The sequence below is a fragment of the Zootoca vivipara genome, chromosome 6, assembly GCF_965207765.1.
Source record: "Zootoca vivipara chromosome 6, rZooViv2.hap1.1, whole genome shotgun sequence".
NCBI lineage: Eukaryota > Metazoa > Chordata > Lepidosauria > Squamata > Lacertidae > Zootoca > Zootoca vivipara.
In genome coordinates, this window is record NC_142589.1 from 41,892,466 (window position 1) to 41,908,985 (window position 16,520).

Below are 16,520 nucleotides of genomic sequence, written 5' to 3' on the forward strand. Positions count from 1 at the left end.
TTTAAATGTATAGTGCAGGTGGGGCCTTATTCTGTCAGCAACATCAGTGATCAATGAACAGTGGGGAAACTATGAGCCTGAATCACACTTGCTGTTCCCAACTGCCACTTCTATCAAGTCATCGGATATTCTGCACAGTACCCATATATGTACAGAGATACATTTATGTAAAGGTGTTTAACTAAACATTATTTTATTCAGCGTGAGCTCTGGACTAGTCTTTTAAATTCACAGTCAGCATTGATTAGAGACATAGCTGACTGTGACACACACACACACACACACTCACTGTAAAGGTGAAAAAAATTGTGTGTGTGTGTAAGTTTCTCACCTTTCTAGCAATTTCTCCTTTCCCATCTTTGAGAAAATGGATAGCTAAAATAGGAAAGGAGTTGTAAGAGTGATAACAGTGTTGAGGCACCTATCAGATGTTTGACTCATGTGGCAAAGTAACTGACCTGGTTAAACGCTCTCTTCATTCAACAGACAGGCTAACATTTCATGCTATGCATAAGGACTGCCCTTCTGGGACATTTAAGGTAACAAAAGGTTGGCTATAACTGAAGATATGAAGTGTTGCACACATGCAGCTGGTCCTCTTTGTCTGTCACTTTTACTGTGAGTTCAGAAAGTCTTCCAACCTTCATGCTAGTTGACATGAAGGTCAACAATAGCTGCACAAAACCGTTGCAGCATATTCTGCAATGTGTGAGCAAGCTTTTAAACAATATAGCGCTCCTGAATGATGTTAATGGGAAAAAGTTAGAAGATGAAAAATAGATATTTCTAAGTGGAGGCACGTTTGTGGGCAGATTGGTTCATTCATTACAGGAAGTCACAACAAAGTGTTTACCACACCCTGGAGCCACCTGGTCACAACTGGCTCTTATCAGCCTAGAGAGGCAAGGATGAATAGAACATGTGGCCCACCATAATTCTTCAATCACTTTGTCCACATCCTCAGGCCACAACAACTCAAACTAATCCCAAAAAGCAAGATCAGGCAGTAACATTAGACACATGTAAGGATTCTGAAACAAGATTGGTGTTAAGAGGTAGATGAACTATTTTACTCTCAACTTGCTTTGCAAAAAGGTCCCAGCAGGCTTCTGACAGTCCCAGTACTTCATTCACTGGAACAGATGTTAACAAGACCCTAACAGCCCTGAACAGCCCTGTTGGATGGCAACTTGAGGATGTAATGGAGGCAGCCAAGTAAGCCCTCCACACTGTCCTCACTCACAGAGATGACTTCGCTACTGTAATCCATGGTCTCATAACTTCCAGAATCAGGAGTGTCAACTTCTGCCCGGGGCCATGGGTGCCATGCAATGTGCATGGCCCTGGCTCTGAAATTTGTGGGCACCCAGCCCCTTCATGGGGAATTTTGTGGGTGCTCAGGTTCCCAGGGGGCCTATGTACAGAATGAACTCTTGTAATGTGTGCTACACGGATCTAAATGTGAAGATGGTTCAGAGAGGTTGCAACTAGTGAAAAACCAGTGAAGGACCAGGTGCGCAACCTGGGAGTCATTTTGGACTCACAGCTGTCCATGGAGCCACAGGTTAATTCTGTGTCCAGGGCGGCTGTCTATCAGCTCCATCTGGTATGCAGGCTGAGACCCTACCTGCCCACAGACTGTCTCACCAGAGTGGTGCATGCTCTAGTTATCTCCCGCTTGGACTACTGCAATGCGCTCTACGTGGGGCTACCTTTGAAGGTGACCCGGAAACTGCAATTAATCCAGAATGTGGCAGCTAGACTGGTGACTGGGAGTGTCCGCCGAGACCACATAACACCAGTCCTAAGAGACCTACATTGGCTCCCAGTACGTTTCCGAGCACAATTTAAAGTGTCGGTGCTGACCTTTAAAGCCCTAACCAGCCTCGGTCCTGTATACCTGAAGGAGCGTCTCCACCCCCATCGTTCAGCCCGGAAACTGAGATCCAGCACCGTGGGTCTTCTGGCGGTTCCCTCACTGCGAGAAGCAAAGCTACAGGGAACCAGGCAGAGGGCCTTTTCAGTAGTGGCGCCCGCCCTGTGGAACGCCCTCCCATCAGACGTCAAGGAGATAAACAACTACCTGACATTTAGAAAACACCTAAAGGCAGCCCTGTTTAGGGAAGTTTTTAATCTGTGATATTTTAATGTATTTTGGTATTTGTTGGAAGCCACCCAGAGTGGCGGGGGAAACCCAGCCAGATGGGCGGGGTATAAATAACAACAACAACAACAACAACAACAACAACAACAACAACAACAACAACAACATGGCAGCTTCACGTCTTGCCTGCAGACCCTCTCAGTGTTGAGATGGATAGTTCCACTGCCCTCACAAGTTCATGAGCCAATGTCCCAGGAAAGGGCATATTCTGTGGCAACCGCTAAGATGCATAAATTCCTCTACAGTGGCACCTCGGGTTAAGAACTTAATTAGTTCTGAAGGTCTGTTCTTAACCTGAGGTACCACTTTAGCTAATGGGGCCTCCCGCCGCCGCTACGTAATTTCTGTTCTCATCCTGAAGCAAAGTTCTTAACCTGAGGTACTATTTCTGGGTTAGCCGAGTCTGTAACCTGAACCATCTGTAACCTGAAGCATCTGTAACCCAAGGTACCACTGTATTGGGAACTTAGAGAGAACCAGAAATCAATCAATCAATAATAATGGTGTGCTTTAATGCGAAGTCGGTTAGCTTCATGTTGAGTCCCATACCACATGTGTTCTCGTCGTCATCCTGCCTATTTCATCACCCACAGCTTTCAAGAATACTAAAGAGCACTGTGGCCTTCACATCACTAGAGAGGGCCCTCAGGAGTGATCATATTGACAGCTTGATACATCTCAATTTTTAAAAGTGAGACTAGGACCTTAGGAAAATAGGAAACTGCCTTATAACAAGTTAGACCATTGGTTCATCTAGCTCATCATTTTATACACTGACTAGCAGCAACTCTCCAGGGTACTCTCCCAACCCTAACTGGAGATTCAAGGAATTGATTCTGAGACCTTCTGCATACAAAGCAGATTCCCTAGGATAGAGCTATGGACCTTGAAACGATTTTTCCTATCCTATTGTCATGAGTATGAAACATGAAGGAAAAAAATGGAGTGGGAACATCAGGCTCAGGGGTCAAATATGGCCCTCCAAGCTCCTTGTCTGATCCTCAGAATTGTCCGAACTCCTCACTGGCCCTGCTTTACATCCCAAGTGTTTTTGCCTGACTGGTTGTTGTTGTTGTTGTTGTACAGTCTACTGTACAAAGGTAAAATTTACATTTGTTGCTCCTCCCATATTTGCCTCTAGCCCCACCCACCACTGACCCTCAAAAGCCTGCCTCTAGAAGTGAATGGGGCCTTCCTGCTGAAAAACATTTGCTATCCCTAAAATACATGACCCCAAATCTCATCATATAGCAGTTGCTATTGTGCTATTGTGGCTGAGGAGTTTTTCCTGAAGTCGAGAAAAGTTGTCTTGCTTTCCAACTTGATTAGCACTCCTCCTGAATAAGCCAAGGGACCTTAAGAAATCTGCATTCCCTTGTTGCCTCCACCTCCTGCAAAGCGAAATCATATTCAAACCATAGAAATTGAAGCAATCAAAGAGCCTCTTCCAAATGAAGACAGATGCAGCACTGGATGGAAACCTAATCCTTCAAGTAATCATTAGCAAACATATGAAAGTGTGAAACGACTGCTGGGCTGCACAATTTGTAAAACTATCTTGCCACAGACAAACTCCAGGAAGAAAGTATGGCTGAGAATAAAATACTGTAATGGATATATATATATATATATATATATATATATATATATATATATATCATTAACTCACAAATAATATTTAATAAAAAAATCCCTCCACCAAAGCATATTTTCCTATGGTATTTCAGGTTTTTGTTAAATTCTGAAAGTGAAAACAAAAAAGGAGAGGACTCACTGACCAATAGGAAAACCAGAACTCACCTTTGCTAGTTTCATATTTAGATGTGAACTACAGGTCATCTGCTTAATATTTTTGGCAATAGACATTAAGAGTGATATTCAATGTAATTCTTAATCAGAGGAGACCTACTGAAAGTCCTATACTGTATACTTGGGACCATTAATTTCAGTGGGTCTGCCCTAAGTAACACTTGGCTGAATGTAATCCAGAAATATTAAAATTAAAACCAGCAACAAGCTAAAAACAGATGAAAATTGTTCCAAATTGTGGGTGCAGCCACAACTAAAGAGATCAATTTCTTACAAATGTGGATCAAATCTAATGTGGCAGCTCTAACAGTGCCAGTTTTGCACAGCACAGGGTTACCTGTTTTGTACCAGTGCTGTGGTGAAGAGGAGGAGGAGGAGGAGGAGGAGGAGGAGGAGGAGGAGGAGGAGGAGGAGGAGGAGGAGGAGGAGGAGTTTGGACTTGATATCCTGCCTTTCACTCCCCTTAAGGAGTCTCAAAGCAGCTAACAATCTCCTTTCCCTTCCTCCCACACAACAAACACTCTGTGAGGTGAGTGGGGCTGAGAGCCTTCAGAGAAGTGTGACTAGCCCAAGGTCACCCAGCAGCTGCATGTGGAAGAGCAGGGAAGTGAACCCAGTTCACCAGATTACGAGTCCACCTCTCTTAACCACTATACCGTGCTGGCTCTCTGTGCCTTGGTTATTTTCCTGTCAAACACCCAATGGAAGTTGGTCCATTAGGGTGAATGGGGCATTGGCCCACCTACTGTCATACCTCGGGTTAGGTTTGCTTCGGGTTACATACTTTCAGGTTAAATACTCCACAAATCCGGAAGTATTTTTCACCCTGTGCGCGGTCTGCACATGTGCAGAAGTGCACTTTTTCGCTTGTTCGGGTTACGTACTTTTCGGGTTACGAACCGCACCCTGGAAAGAATCAGGTACGTAACCCGAGGTACCATTGTACCTCCATATGCCCTCAACCAGCCCCGCCTGCTTGCTTCTTACTTACAACCACTGCTCATCACCTTCCTCCTTCTTAGACTCATCTGACCTTTCCAGTGGCAGAGCCTAAGTCAGCAGCTGATGTTGACAGAGACAAAAAGTCATTCCCTTCCCCTGCTCCTCATGCTTCTCTTTTGCACAAACACCCCACTTCCTTCATGCCGAACAGGCTACCTAGAAAAGGAGAGATACCGGTAGCTTTTGCCAGATGTCTGAACTACTTCTTTGCAGACAGCTCTTGAAAATGGGGCCAAGAGCCACACAATATTCACTCTGTGAATCAGGTGGACTTCCATATCTTGCGCCAACGTTGTGTGGAAAATCTGGAATTGTCTGATTTGTGAACCACACAGTACATAAATACAAACAAGTCAGGAAGAGAGTTCAGGCTTAATAATGCCTGAACGGCTCCCCAGACAAATCTCTATCTATATGATTTTCTCTGCAGTGGTGTTTTTTCCACTCCCTCCTGATCAATAAAATGATTGAACCTCATTAATCTCATAAACAAACCCAAGAAAGTGTTATTAATAAGGATTCTATGAGATTCTTTATTTTTTTATTTTTTAAAAAAAGGGCTTAGGTGTGCATCTAATTATTTTTCATATTTTAGGTGGGCTGTTCTGAAATGAAAAATGTGATGAAAATCTCCTTGTGGAGGAAAACTATTTAGTCTCCTCAGCCATACATTCTTATCTTCATTAGTACATGGCAGGTTCAATTTTGGTTGCCTTGGTTTACAAGGGAAAGCACAAGGATACCACAGGAGACAGATATATACCACAGATATACCACAGAGCAGCAGGAGGGAAGGGTGGGGGAGGTTAAAAAATGAAAACACCCATGCAAAAATGCATCCTGAGACAAACTTCCAAGAATCATTAGGCCCAAAATAGCCCTATTGTGAAACAGGAATTTAAGCTTAAACTGTTTTAAACAGCAACAGCAGCAAATGAGAGTCCACATCATTGAGGCTGCCTTCCTAAACCTCTTACCCCATAGGGATGCTGGAGAATTCGGATGGAAATGGGACCAGAAATTGCCAATGTTCGCTTATTTGTCCCATGTCTAGAACAGAAACCAACCCAGTGAATGGTATTCACTTTAGTTGTTCCTTTCAGTTTGCAATGACATATTGGACACCTTTCTGGAGTGCTTTGATTCCAATGAGTTAACTCCAAACCACCAATTCTTGTGATTTGATAACACGACCCAGAGCTCTTCAGTGTGCTGCAGGCCACCCTTCTTACAAAATCTCATGGGCCAAGAGAAACCTAGAGATAGATGGGAAATGACCCTGTTACTGACTCCATGTCACGTACAATAAAGCACAATAAACTGTTAACTTTGCTAGTTCCGGAAGAGAAGTAATAAATAAACGCAGGGAAATGTCCCGTGGTATGGTCTAAAAGCCACATCGGATTACCACCTTGCTAAAGCTTAGCAGGCCTGTGTCTGGTCAGTGCCTGGATGGGTGTCCACCTGCAAACACATGCACGTTGCCTTAGATCCCATGATGGCAGAAAAGTGGGATATAATAAGTAAATAAACAATATTCCGGTTTGTCGAAACCTTACATTTTTATTACAATTTAAAACACTTCCCTTATGATTATGGTCAGGCATCCCCAAACTGCAGCCTTCCAGATGTTTTGGCCTACAACTCCCATGATCCCTAGCTAAGAGGACAAGTGGTCAGGGTTGATGGGAATTGTAGTCCAAAACATCTGGAGGGCCAAAGTTTGGGGGTGTCTGATGTTGTTTGTTATGAGATCTTACTAAATTGCTGGTATTTAAAAGATGTAACTTGCTCTGTACAAGAGTCTCAGTTATATTATTTCTGCTGTGCAGTGTATAGCTAGAAGAACATAACACTCCTGGAGGGATGTGTGACCATCCTCGGAAATTTCACTGCTCTTACTGAAGCTCTTTTGACATGCCCTCAACATTTCTCAGAGGTTTTGCCTGAAGGGCAACCCACACATTCTCTTGTAATCCAGTAACCTTTATGTGTCAATTCTAATCCCATGAATTCTAGGTGTGGTGGGATGGAAGCACTGCTTAGGCTCTCCTAGTGGCATAAACCCCTAGAAGCAATGTGGGATGGCAGCAATGCTTTCATTTTGGGTGTCGGATATGCTGTTAATGGACCAAATGACTTCAGCGGGGGGGGGGGGAGAGAAGGGGAAGAGAATAATGTTCCACTCCTTGAGGCAGACAGATAAAATTGTAAATATCAAGAGGTGCATTAATATGCAAGAGAAATTAGGAGTATATCTCAAGGAGGCATTATTAAATCCATTTGATACAGGCCTGATAAGATGTTTAAAATTAAGGGGCTTAATGTTTGCATGCATCAAAACTGACACAGTGGAGATCTATTGTAGTTATTTTCTTCTGAATCACCATAAAGACTTTAAGAATTATCATTCCCCAAAACTGTGTTTCCTGTCACAGACAATTCTGTTCTGTTTTGTTTGTGATATCAGTCACAAAAAATAGCACCCCTCTTTTAGGAAGCTTCCCTTTTGTAATACAGTTGATTGTGACATCTCTTTGGGTGCTTCCATATGGAGGTTATGGTACAATCCTAACCGTGCCTAATAAGAAATAAGTCCTATTCAATTCAATGGGGCTTACTCTCAGGTGATTGGAATTAGGACTGCAGCTTTAATAATATATATATAAAAAAGCAAATCCAGATTAAATGTTCTACTGCAGGTGTAACCAGTGTAAGGAATTGAGCACTGTCAATGCTAGCTGGGACTGATGGAAGTTGAAATTTTCAGAGTGGTTTAACAAAAAATAATTATTCCCAGGGAATTCTGGTAACTGTAGCTCTGTGTAGGGATTAGTGGGGCCCCGAACTACTGTCAATTTAACAAACTACAGTTACCATAATTCTTGGAGGTGTGGCAAGCCAGGACTATTGAAAGTTTTATGATTCTGCTTTTAATGTGCAGGGCACATTAACATAATACTCAGTTCTGAACCTAAAACAGTCATATAACCTTAACATGGCTATTCTCATCATTCAGGATTTTTACACAGTTTAAGTGATTATGCAAGACAATATTATATAGTATAGTTCCATAGCTGCCAAGTCTCCCGTATTCCCCAGGAAATCCCCGTTTTTCCAGCTGTTCCTAGCTGAAAAAACGGAATTTTTTTTGTTTTTCCCCGGTTTATTCTGGCGCGGTGGCCATTTTGGAACTGGGCGGAGCATGCTCAGAAGCGACTTTTGATGCTGCTCTGCCCAGTTCCAAAATGGCTGCAGTGTGACTTCTGCGGTGGTGGCCATTTTGGAACTGGGCAAAGCAGCATCAAAAGTCACTTCTGAGCATGCTCCGCCCAGTTCCAAAATGGCGGCAGCACTGCTTCCGGTCTGCTACTTCCGCCCGGCCCCTTATTTCTCCGACAGCAACTTGGCAGGTATGTATAGTTCATTCATAACTTTCTAATACACCATGGATCTTACTTATACCAAAACATCCCTCCTAAAGGTCTTACATGGCTCTTTATACCAACATTTACATAGGTTATAAATATCTAAATAAGATGTTTTGGACAACAACTTCCATACCACACCGTTCTGATGGGAGTTATAGTCTGAGACATCTAAAGCCGTGTTTCTCAACCGCTGTTCCGCGGCACACTAGTGTGCCGCGAGACGCTGGCTGGTATGCCGCGACGTGCGGCAACGAGAAGGGCGATTTGCATTGTCACGTGCCTGGCGGCCGCCAATACACGACACTGGCCCACCGGAAAGCAATATTTCTCCTCCTCTTTCCCAAAGCTCAGTGCAAACGAGCCTGGCGGCCGCCAATACACAACGCTGGAAAGCAATATTTGGCAAGTGTTTCTTACAGTCATAATTATAATATAGGGCGGCACAGAGTTAAATTTTTTAACTTTTTTAATGGTGGTGTGCCTCGTGATTTTTTTCACGGAACAAGTGTGCCGTGGCCCAAAAAAGGTTGAGAAACACTGATCTAAAGGGCACCAGGCTGCGGAAGGCTGCCCTAGCTTCACAGCCCCTCCAGACTCTTGTTTACGTAATGCAATTTCACTGGTGTTCGGTGCTAATAATACATGAACTTTGGAGTTTTAAATTGAGTCTGAGCATTGGTTATCAAGTCATATTGTTGGCTATGAAAATTCTTTGGTGTAAAGGCATTTTCAAGGTCACATCTACAATGTCAGGTGACAGACCTTTTGAACTTTTTGCAGATGCAAGGAACCTCATTAATAAACAACACAGCTTCAGCTCACTGAATAAACCTCAAATGGCAATGTCCATTGATGAGGTGCCAAATAAGTTTTAGAATTAGGAAGCAGAGCTGCATAAATCAGATTAGCACCAAATATGCAATGATTTACACCTCACTGAAAGAAATAATGCTGTACATTAGCAATTGCTAGCAGATTCTGACATCTTATGGAATCAACATGTATGTGTGTGTGTATTCTATCCTCATTTGCACTTAGGTCTTCTTTGCATAAATCTAGCAGTGCACTGGGGCCTTAAATGGAGTTTAAGGTCACATTGCAATGACCGGATGATATATATTAGCCTATTTTAAATGAGATGTTGATCCTTTACAAATCAATTTTAGGCTAGGGTGATTTCAAATGAGGCATTAGCAATAAACCAATGTACTGAGGGCTGATCTTTCTCTCACTACTTAAAACTGAGGTTTGCAACTCTTCCATGTTCCTGTGCATGACTGGAGTGGAGAAAGCATTGTTGCACTGATGTTGGGATGACTGTAGCTTCCTTTTGGTTTCAGGATGCTTCTGAAACTATCCTCCTCATAAGGAAGCTGGCCCTGGAGGAAGAACGGTGAGGGGAAAGACTTCATCAGGCAAGGCCTCCTTCCACCTGCCTTGCCCCACCCTCCAGTCTCTACTTCTCAATGTGCATTGTATTTATCCACTGTGGCTTGCTGTTGTTTTATTGATTGTAGTTTATAAATTATTTATTGTAATTGTTAAGAGTCGATTTCTGTTTAATTTTTATATGCCGATATCATTATTATATACTATTCTAATGATTGTTGATTGTTGAATGTAACTTTATTTGATGTAGGTTGTTTATTTTAAAGCTATGCTTTATTATCACATTTTTGTATTGCAATAGATTGTTATAAGGTGTACATTCTTTGTTTCTTCAGCTTGTAAACAGCCTTGAGTACTGTAAGATAGAAAGACGGTATACAAATTAAAAGTGATGATGATAGAATCATAAACTGTAGAGTTGGAAGGGACCCCAAGGGTAAGGTTACCAGATGTCCCCCTTTCCTGGGGACAGTCCACAAAACCCATTGAAGTTGAAAATTGTCCCCAGGTTCATTGGAAAAAAACCCTGGTAACCTTACCCAAGGGTCATCTACTTGAACACCTGTGATGCAGGAGTCACATAGAACTGAGAATACATAGATTGCCATAGGTTTCATGTTTCCAACCCACACTGCAAATAGTCACATGAGGATGCATCAAATGTTTGTTCTACACAGAGCAGACCCAATGAAATTAATGAACACGACTAACTTAGGTTCATTACGTTCCACTCTGAGTAGAACTTGACTGGACACTACCCACAGAAAATACATTGTGAGGAATATCTCTGCTTACACTATATATCCATTCTGCTGCAAGAGGCATGACCAGGAGCCACATAAGTATGTGGGACCAATGACAACAATCTTTCTTAATCCTCATATATTGCTTGAAGAGCTCCCATTTGATGAGACTTCCAAGTAAGGATGGGGGAGAAATTCAATAATTGTGCATTGAAAGGTTAACCTACTAAATGTGCACTTTCTGGAACAATGCAGGAATGAAAGCACAGCCTTACTTCAAAATTCACACTTCTCCAAATTTTGAAATGCAGTTCTCCAGCTGAGTAACCCGTACAAAAATGCATGTGCTAGGTGTGCATAAAAACACACACACTGGCAGAAATAAATTATAAAAATACATTGTATTGGGTAAAATTTCTTAGCAAAAAAGGTCTATAATGGGCAAAGTTGCATAAAAACGTGTATTTCAGTGTCCATGTTTCTCTTCCTGATATATCTGGGATTCAGCCTATGAAAGAATGCTCTGATCTGATGAATGGCTGAGCTAAAATTCATAATGGTTTTTGCCACAATTTCCCCCTGCTCTGTCATACCGCCCTACAGGTATTTGGAGCAGCATTATGTAGGCCAGGCATCCCCAGACTGCGGCCCTCCAGATGTTTTGGCCTACAACTCCCATGATCCCTAGCTAACAGGACCAATGATCGGGGAAAATAGTAAGTGTAGTCCAAAACATCTGGAGGGTCGAAGTTTGGGGATGCCTGATGTAGGTAGTGCTGGATCTACTGGTATATTGATTCTCTTTCCTGTTGCATTGAAACATTGTTTTAAAAAACTTACAGCCCAATATACTGAGTATCTTTACTCAGGGGTGAATCTGGCTTAATTCAAGAGGGCTTGCTCCCAAATCTATGCAGAAGATTGCAGTGTAGTAAAGGCCACAGTGGGACCTAATTTCAGGTAAACATGCACAGGTTTCAACTACACATTTATACTCATAAGAAAGACAGATTCATTATATACACATTTGCTTCTGAATGATCTGAGAGAAGGAGGAAATGTTGTTTTCTGTGTAATTCCCTTCTGGAAATGGAATTCAGCCACACAGGCAGCAATGTGTCATTTTAGAATGCAAACCCCGGAGAAATGCCATTTTGTGACTGTTTTATTACTATTTCTCATTATAAGATGGCAAAAAGAAGTTGGGAAGTTAAACCTACTTGTGCTGCAGTCCTGAACTTACTCTCTGTGCATGTTTCTTTCTGAGTAGGGATGGAGAAGAAATTCAATTCACCATGAGTAATTTATTTGAGTAGAAATGGAGGGGAAATTCAAAGTTGAATCTTTCAAATTTGCACTTTCCAAAACAATATGTGAAATGAAATATAGCTGTTGTTTGAAATTTGCACTTATCTGAATTTTGCGATGTAGTTCTCCAGTAAACCAAAGCTTACATACATCCATATACAGTGGTACCTCTTGTTATGAACTTAATTCGTTCCGGAGGTCCGTTCTTAACCTGAAACTGTTCTTAACTGGAGGCATGTTTTCGCTGATGGGGCCTCTTGCTGCCGCTGTGCCGCCGGCCCACAATTTCCGTTCTCATCCTAGGGAAAATTTCTCAACTCAAGGTAACTCTTCCAGGTTAGCAGAGTTTGTAACCTGAGGCATTTGTAACCTGCGGCTTTTATAACTTGAGGTACCACTGTACTAGTGAGAAGTGTGCATAAAAAGGAATATATAGTTTAAAATAACATACAAGAATGCATATCAGGGGAAATTGCTTACAAAAATGAGTACATTAGTCAAAACTTCATATAAAATGTGTTTATCAGGAGAAAAATGCACTAAAATGCTGATAAATTTTCATGAGCCCCCCCCCAAAAAGTATTGCAAATAATTACAAAATCTGAATGTGAGAGAACTGAAATTCACAGGTCCTTCCATCCCTATTTCTGTATAGACATATAGGACATATATGTAGTTCCTAGGCAGCTGATTCTAGTTCTAGTCTACTTTCCCATGACACACTGATTGGCTGAAAGGAAAGAAATAATTATTTTCCAGTGCAGAAAAGTTTCCTTGCCAAGTTTCTTGTAAGCATTTCTAGTCATCTCAAGCAACCACCCCATGTATGGTGAAAGAAGATTGAATGCAGACAGAGTGAACAGGGACATAAGACATCTTCATCATATGTAATGATGGTTATGGTAAGTGGTAGACGATTTTTATTAAAATAGTTTGACCACCATTACTGAACTTTTCTTGCTATGTGAAACTGCAGGAAAGCAGGACATAGGAAGCTGTAAGACCATTGGTCCATGTAGTCCAGCATTGGCAGGCAACAGCTCTCCATAGTTTCATGAATGGGTCCCTCCCAGCCATACCTGGAGATGCTGGGGGTTGAATTTAGGACATGATTTACCACTGAGCCATAGCCCTTCCCCTCCTTGGGTATGGTCAAACAGGCTGGACCAGTAATCTGTGCCCTAGATCATTGTTCTTCAAAATTGGGACTCTAAATGTTATTGGACTAACCATCAGGCTTCTATCTTGTTCTGTGCTGTTCAGAAACTGTTTAATTTTAACTTTATTGGCTGCCTGTTCTGTTATAACAGCAAAGTAAGGCTGGTTGCCCCTCGGTTTTGGAGCAGTATTCAAATAAGATTTTAATGAGCTACTTAATTAAAGGCTAATTGAGGTGAATTCATTAAAGGTTTACAAATCATTCTTATCGGGGCAGTTCTGTTTGAAAGATAAGTTTTAAATATTTGTTTCACAGAGCATTGTTTGATCATAAAAGGACATATGAAATTATATGTTGAAGGCAGGCTGGAATTGGTTTGTGTGTTTTTCTTCCTTGATGCCCTTTTAGGGCAATTAACGTATGTGAATTTAATATGGACCTAATATTGGTCTGCCAAGATAAGAGGTAATGAAATGGCTGCTATAGGGTACTCTTTTGAGTGTGCTAAAGACATTTTTTTTAAATAAATATATAAATATCAAGGGTCTGTTGGGAAATAGTAATTATGCAGAACCATTGTTAATCTCACAGTTTTATTGCTGGCTAGAAAATTATAACTTTGCCTGGGGCTTCTTCTAATTGTAGTGCCCATTGTAAATAGCAGGACAGTCTAACTGGGAATATTGCTACATGAGGACAGTGCAATCCAAACCATTAATTGTCAGAACTGTCAGACAGTTAATGAACAAGTATTTTAAATTAATCAGCAGAAGGGGTCCTTCTCCCACTGATACTCTTTACAATCTGAAAGGAGAACTGGTGGGGATTTTTTTAAAAAACAACAACAAAACAAACAAACTTGGATGACTGCTAAAATGATTGGACTTTAAGAAAACCAAAACCAAAACACCATATTTTTATTTATTTTATTTATTATTTATTAAAAATGCCTCTATGCTCTTTTGCTGCTGCTGTTGTTGAGTAAAAAGGTAAAGGTAAAGGGACCCCTGACCATTAGGTCCAGTCGTGGACGACTCTGGGGTTGCGGTGCTCATCTCGCGTTATTGGCTGAGCATGACTAAGTCACTTCCACTTCCACTTTGACATGCTTTCGAACTGCTAGGTGGGCAGGACCTGGGACAGAGCAACGGGAACTCACCCCGTAATGGGGATTCGAACCGCTGACCTTCTGATTGGCAAGCCCTAGGCTCTGTGGTTTAACCCACAGCGCCACCTGCGTCCCTGTTGTTGTTGAGTAGATTCCATTAATTATTTCTTTAAATATCTATAGACCATGCTTTTCATAAAATATGCCATGAGGTGATATACAACATCCAAAATTACAGTAAGATCCAGAAAAACATCAGTAAAACAGGTGGGGAAAATGATTCATATTTCAAAGGTTTGTTTGAATAGCAGAGTTTTCAGGAAGTGTCAAAAAGTGGGCTAGGGCGATTCCTGCATAGAAGCTGCTGGGTGGGAGCACTTGAAAGGCTTGGTCCTTAGCAAGAATGGGGGAGAAATTAGATTCAGGTCATATTTAAAGGTTCATTCATTTCCTTTCCACACAAAAAGTCTCAAAGGGGCAATCCAATCGTTGTGATCACTAAATGTCCATGACAGTCTTCCTCTAGTCCAGGATAATAACTTTACTTCCAACAACTTCAGCAATCATTCCTCCGTGTTGAGAAACAAACATCTTTATTCCCACAGGAGTCTCTCTGCTGTGGTCATTTAGTAAAACAGTAACCCATAGTTATTTACTTATTATATATTCACACGATTTGCAATAAAATTCTGATGAATTTTCATAAGGATTTTTTTTAAAATCAGATTGCTGCAGAATGTGGAGAACTTAATTTAATATTGGATAAATGAGAAACTGAGAGAACCAGAATTGACAGATCTTTCCACCCCTAGTCCATAGAAAACACAATCATTAACACTCAAAGAAGCCAAAACCACCACCTTCCTCCCCTGACAAACTTGCAAAAACACCAAGTATAACTACCTCCTCCAAATAAATAGTTAAATCACAAAACCACCCAGAATTAAGCCCTAGGTCTTGCTGAATTCTTGTTAAGGAGAACTGACAGCCTAACATGCCACTCAGGGGAGACTATTCCACGATTATAGCACCATCCCCGAGAAACCTGTTCTTTGTAGTCTCACCTTCTGTATCTCTAACAGTGGCTGGACACAACCAGGATTTCAGATGTTCATGTGAGTGCACAAAAGCTTCACATTGCTTAGGGGAGCCTTTGCACACGGGAGGGTCTTATTTATGCACTCAGTGACAGCTAAGGTTAATTCAGTTATGACTCAGCAGTCCTTGCTCATACAGGTGCATTAATTGCACCCATCAGGATCATCAGTCACTTTCTAAATGGTGGACTGGCAGTGAATCCTGAACTGCTGAAATAAGCACCATGTCATTGTCACAAACTGATGTGACTCAACAGCCCCTGATTCTTCAGGGGTTGTTCCCCCTACACCATCCCTATCCCCACCAACCTATGCTTGCAGCTTGCTGTAGCCTTGACTCCTTGATATTGTCAGAGAATTAAGTGATCTGAAGTCACATTCGCTCGAGAATATATCATAATGCACATTTCTCAAACATTCCAGGGCTTCATGTTGATTAACCGGGTCATTGGAATAACTGGTGAGGTCACATCAAACATGTTTTAAGATCACGATCACACACACCATGCTCTGGCCTGCAACATATATAAGAGAGTCCCTCTTCATCCCCCCCCCTATCACTTTCCACATTGTTGAGCAGCAGCAAATGCTGACAGCCCAGCCACCCTTTCCCTGCAGTTGATGTGCTTGTGATTGAGCCATACTTCATTAAATACCACACATTCCTGCAGCTGACATAAGGGGAGGAGATTATCATCGTGGCACCGGCAGCAGGAGCCCAACTGAGTGAAATATTATTGGTTATAGATCCATCAATTTCATCCAGCACTGGCCTTCACTCAAGACAGATGGCTCTGCATTATAGGCTTCCTTGATATAATTTCAGAGCTTTTCTAAGATAAGCTTCTATTGCTAGTCAGAACATTGCGTAAGGCACTAGGTAGGGCAGGGAGGGTGGGTTTCTTGTTCCAGATGGGGAGGGGTAGGGGGAAAGTGGAGATGCATGTAACCTACTCTCCCTGTGGCTGGTTGAAAAGCAAATGGGAGGCAGTGACAGTAGTGATGATGGGGCTGACTCCGAAGGGGGGGGGCACTGAAAATATGGTGTCCATGAACCTTCTCCACCCAATAAACCCATTGGAGCCAGTACTTAGTAGTCGAAGTGGCATATCAACATTTCTTGACATTTTTTTTAAAAAATGAAAAATTAACTTATATAAAAGGAGCAATTATAAAACAATACACAGTTGTTGCATATGAATTTTATGACATTTATATATAAAAATGGCTACAATACAATAGTTGTAGTTACAGGTAGGTAGCCGTGTTGGTCTGAGTCGAAGCAAAATAAAAAAAAATTCCTTCAGTAG

General features: G+C 41.7%; 1 long non-coding RNA gene across 2 annotated transcripts in view; it reads right to left on the minus strand.

Moving 5' to 3' along the window:
• LOC148685317 (uncharacterized) overlaps window positions 1–16,520 on the minus strand; it is a 50,420-nt gene that overhangs the window by 2,726 nt on the left and 31,174 nt on the right. Inside the window, exon 1 of one of the 2 annotated variants that reach the window (XR_015950379.1) lies at window positions 5,953–6,024. The exons of the other annotated variant lie outside the window; for it this stretch is intronic. This is a non-coding gene — a long non-coding RNA (uncharacterized LOC148685317). Of the gene's footprint in view, window positions 1–5,952; window positions 6,025–16,520 lie in introns of those variants that run through there. 2 annotated transcript variants of the gene reach the window in all.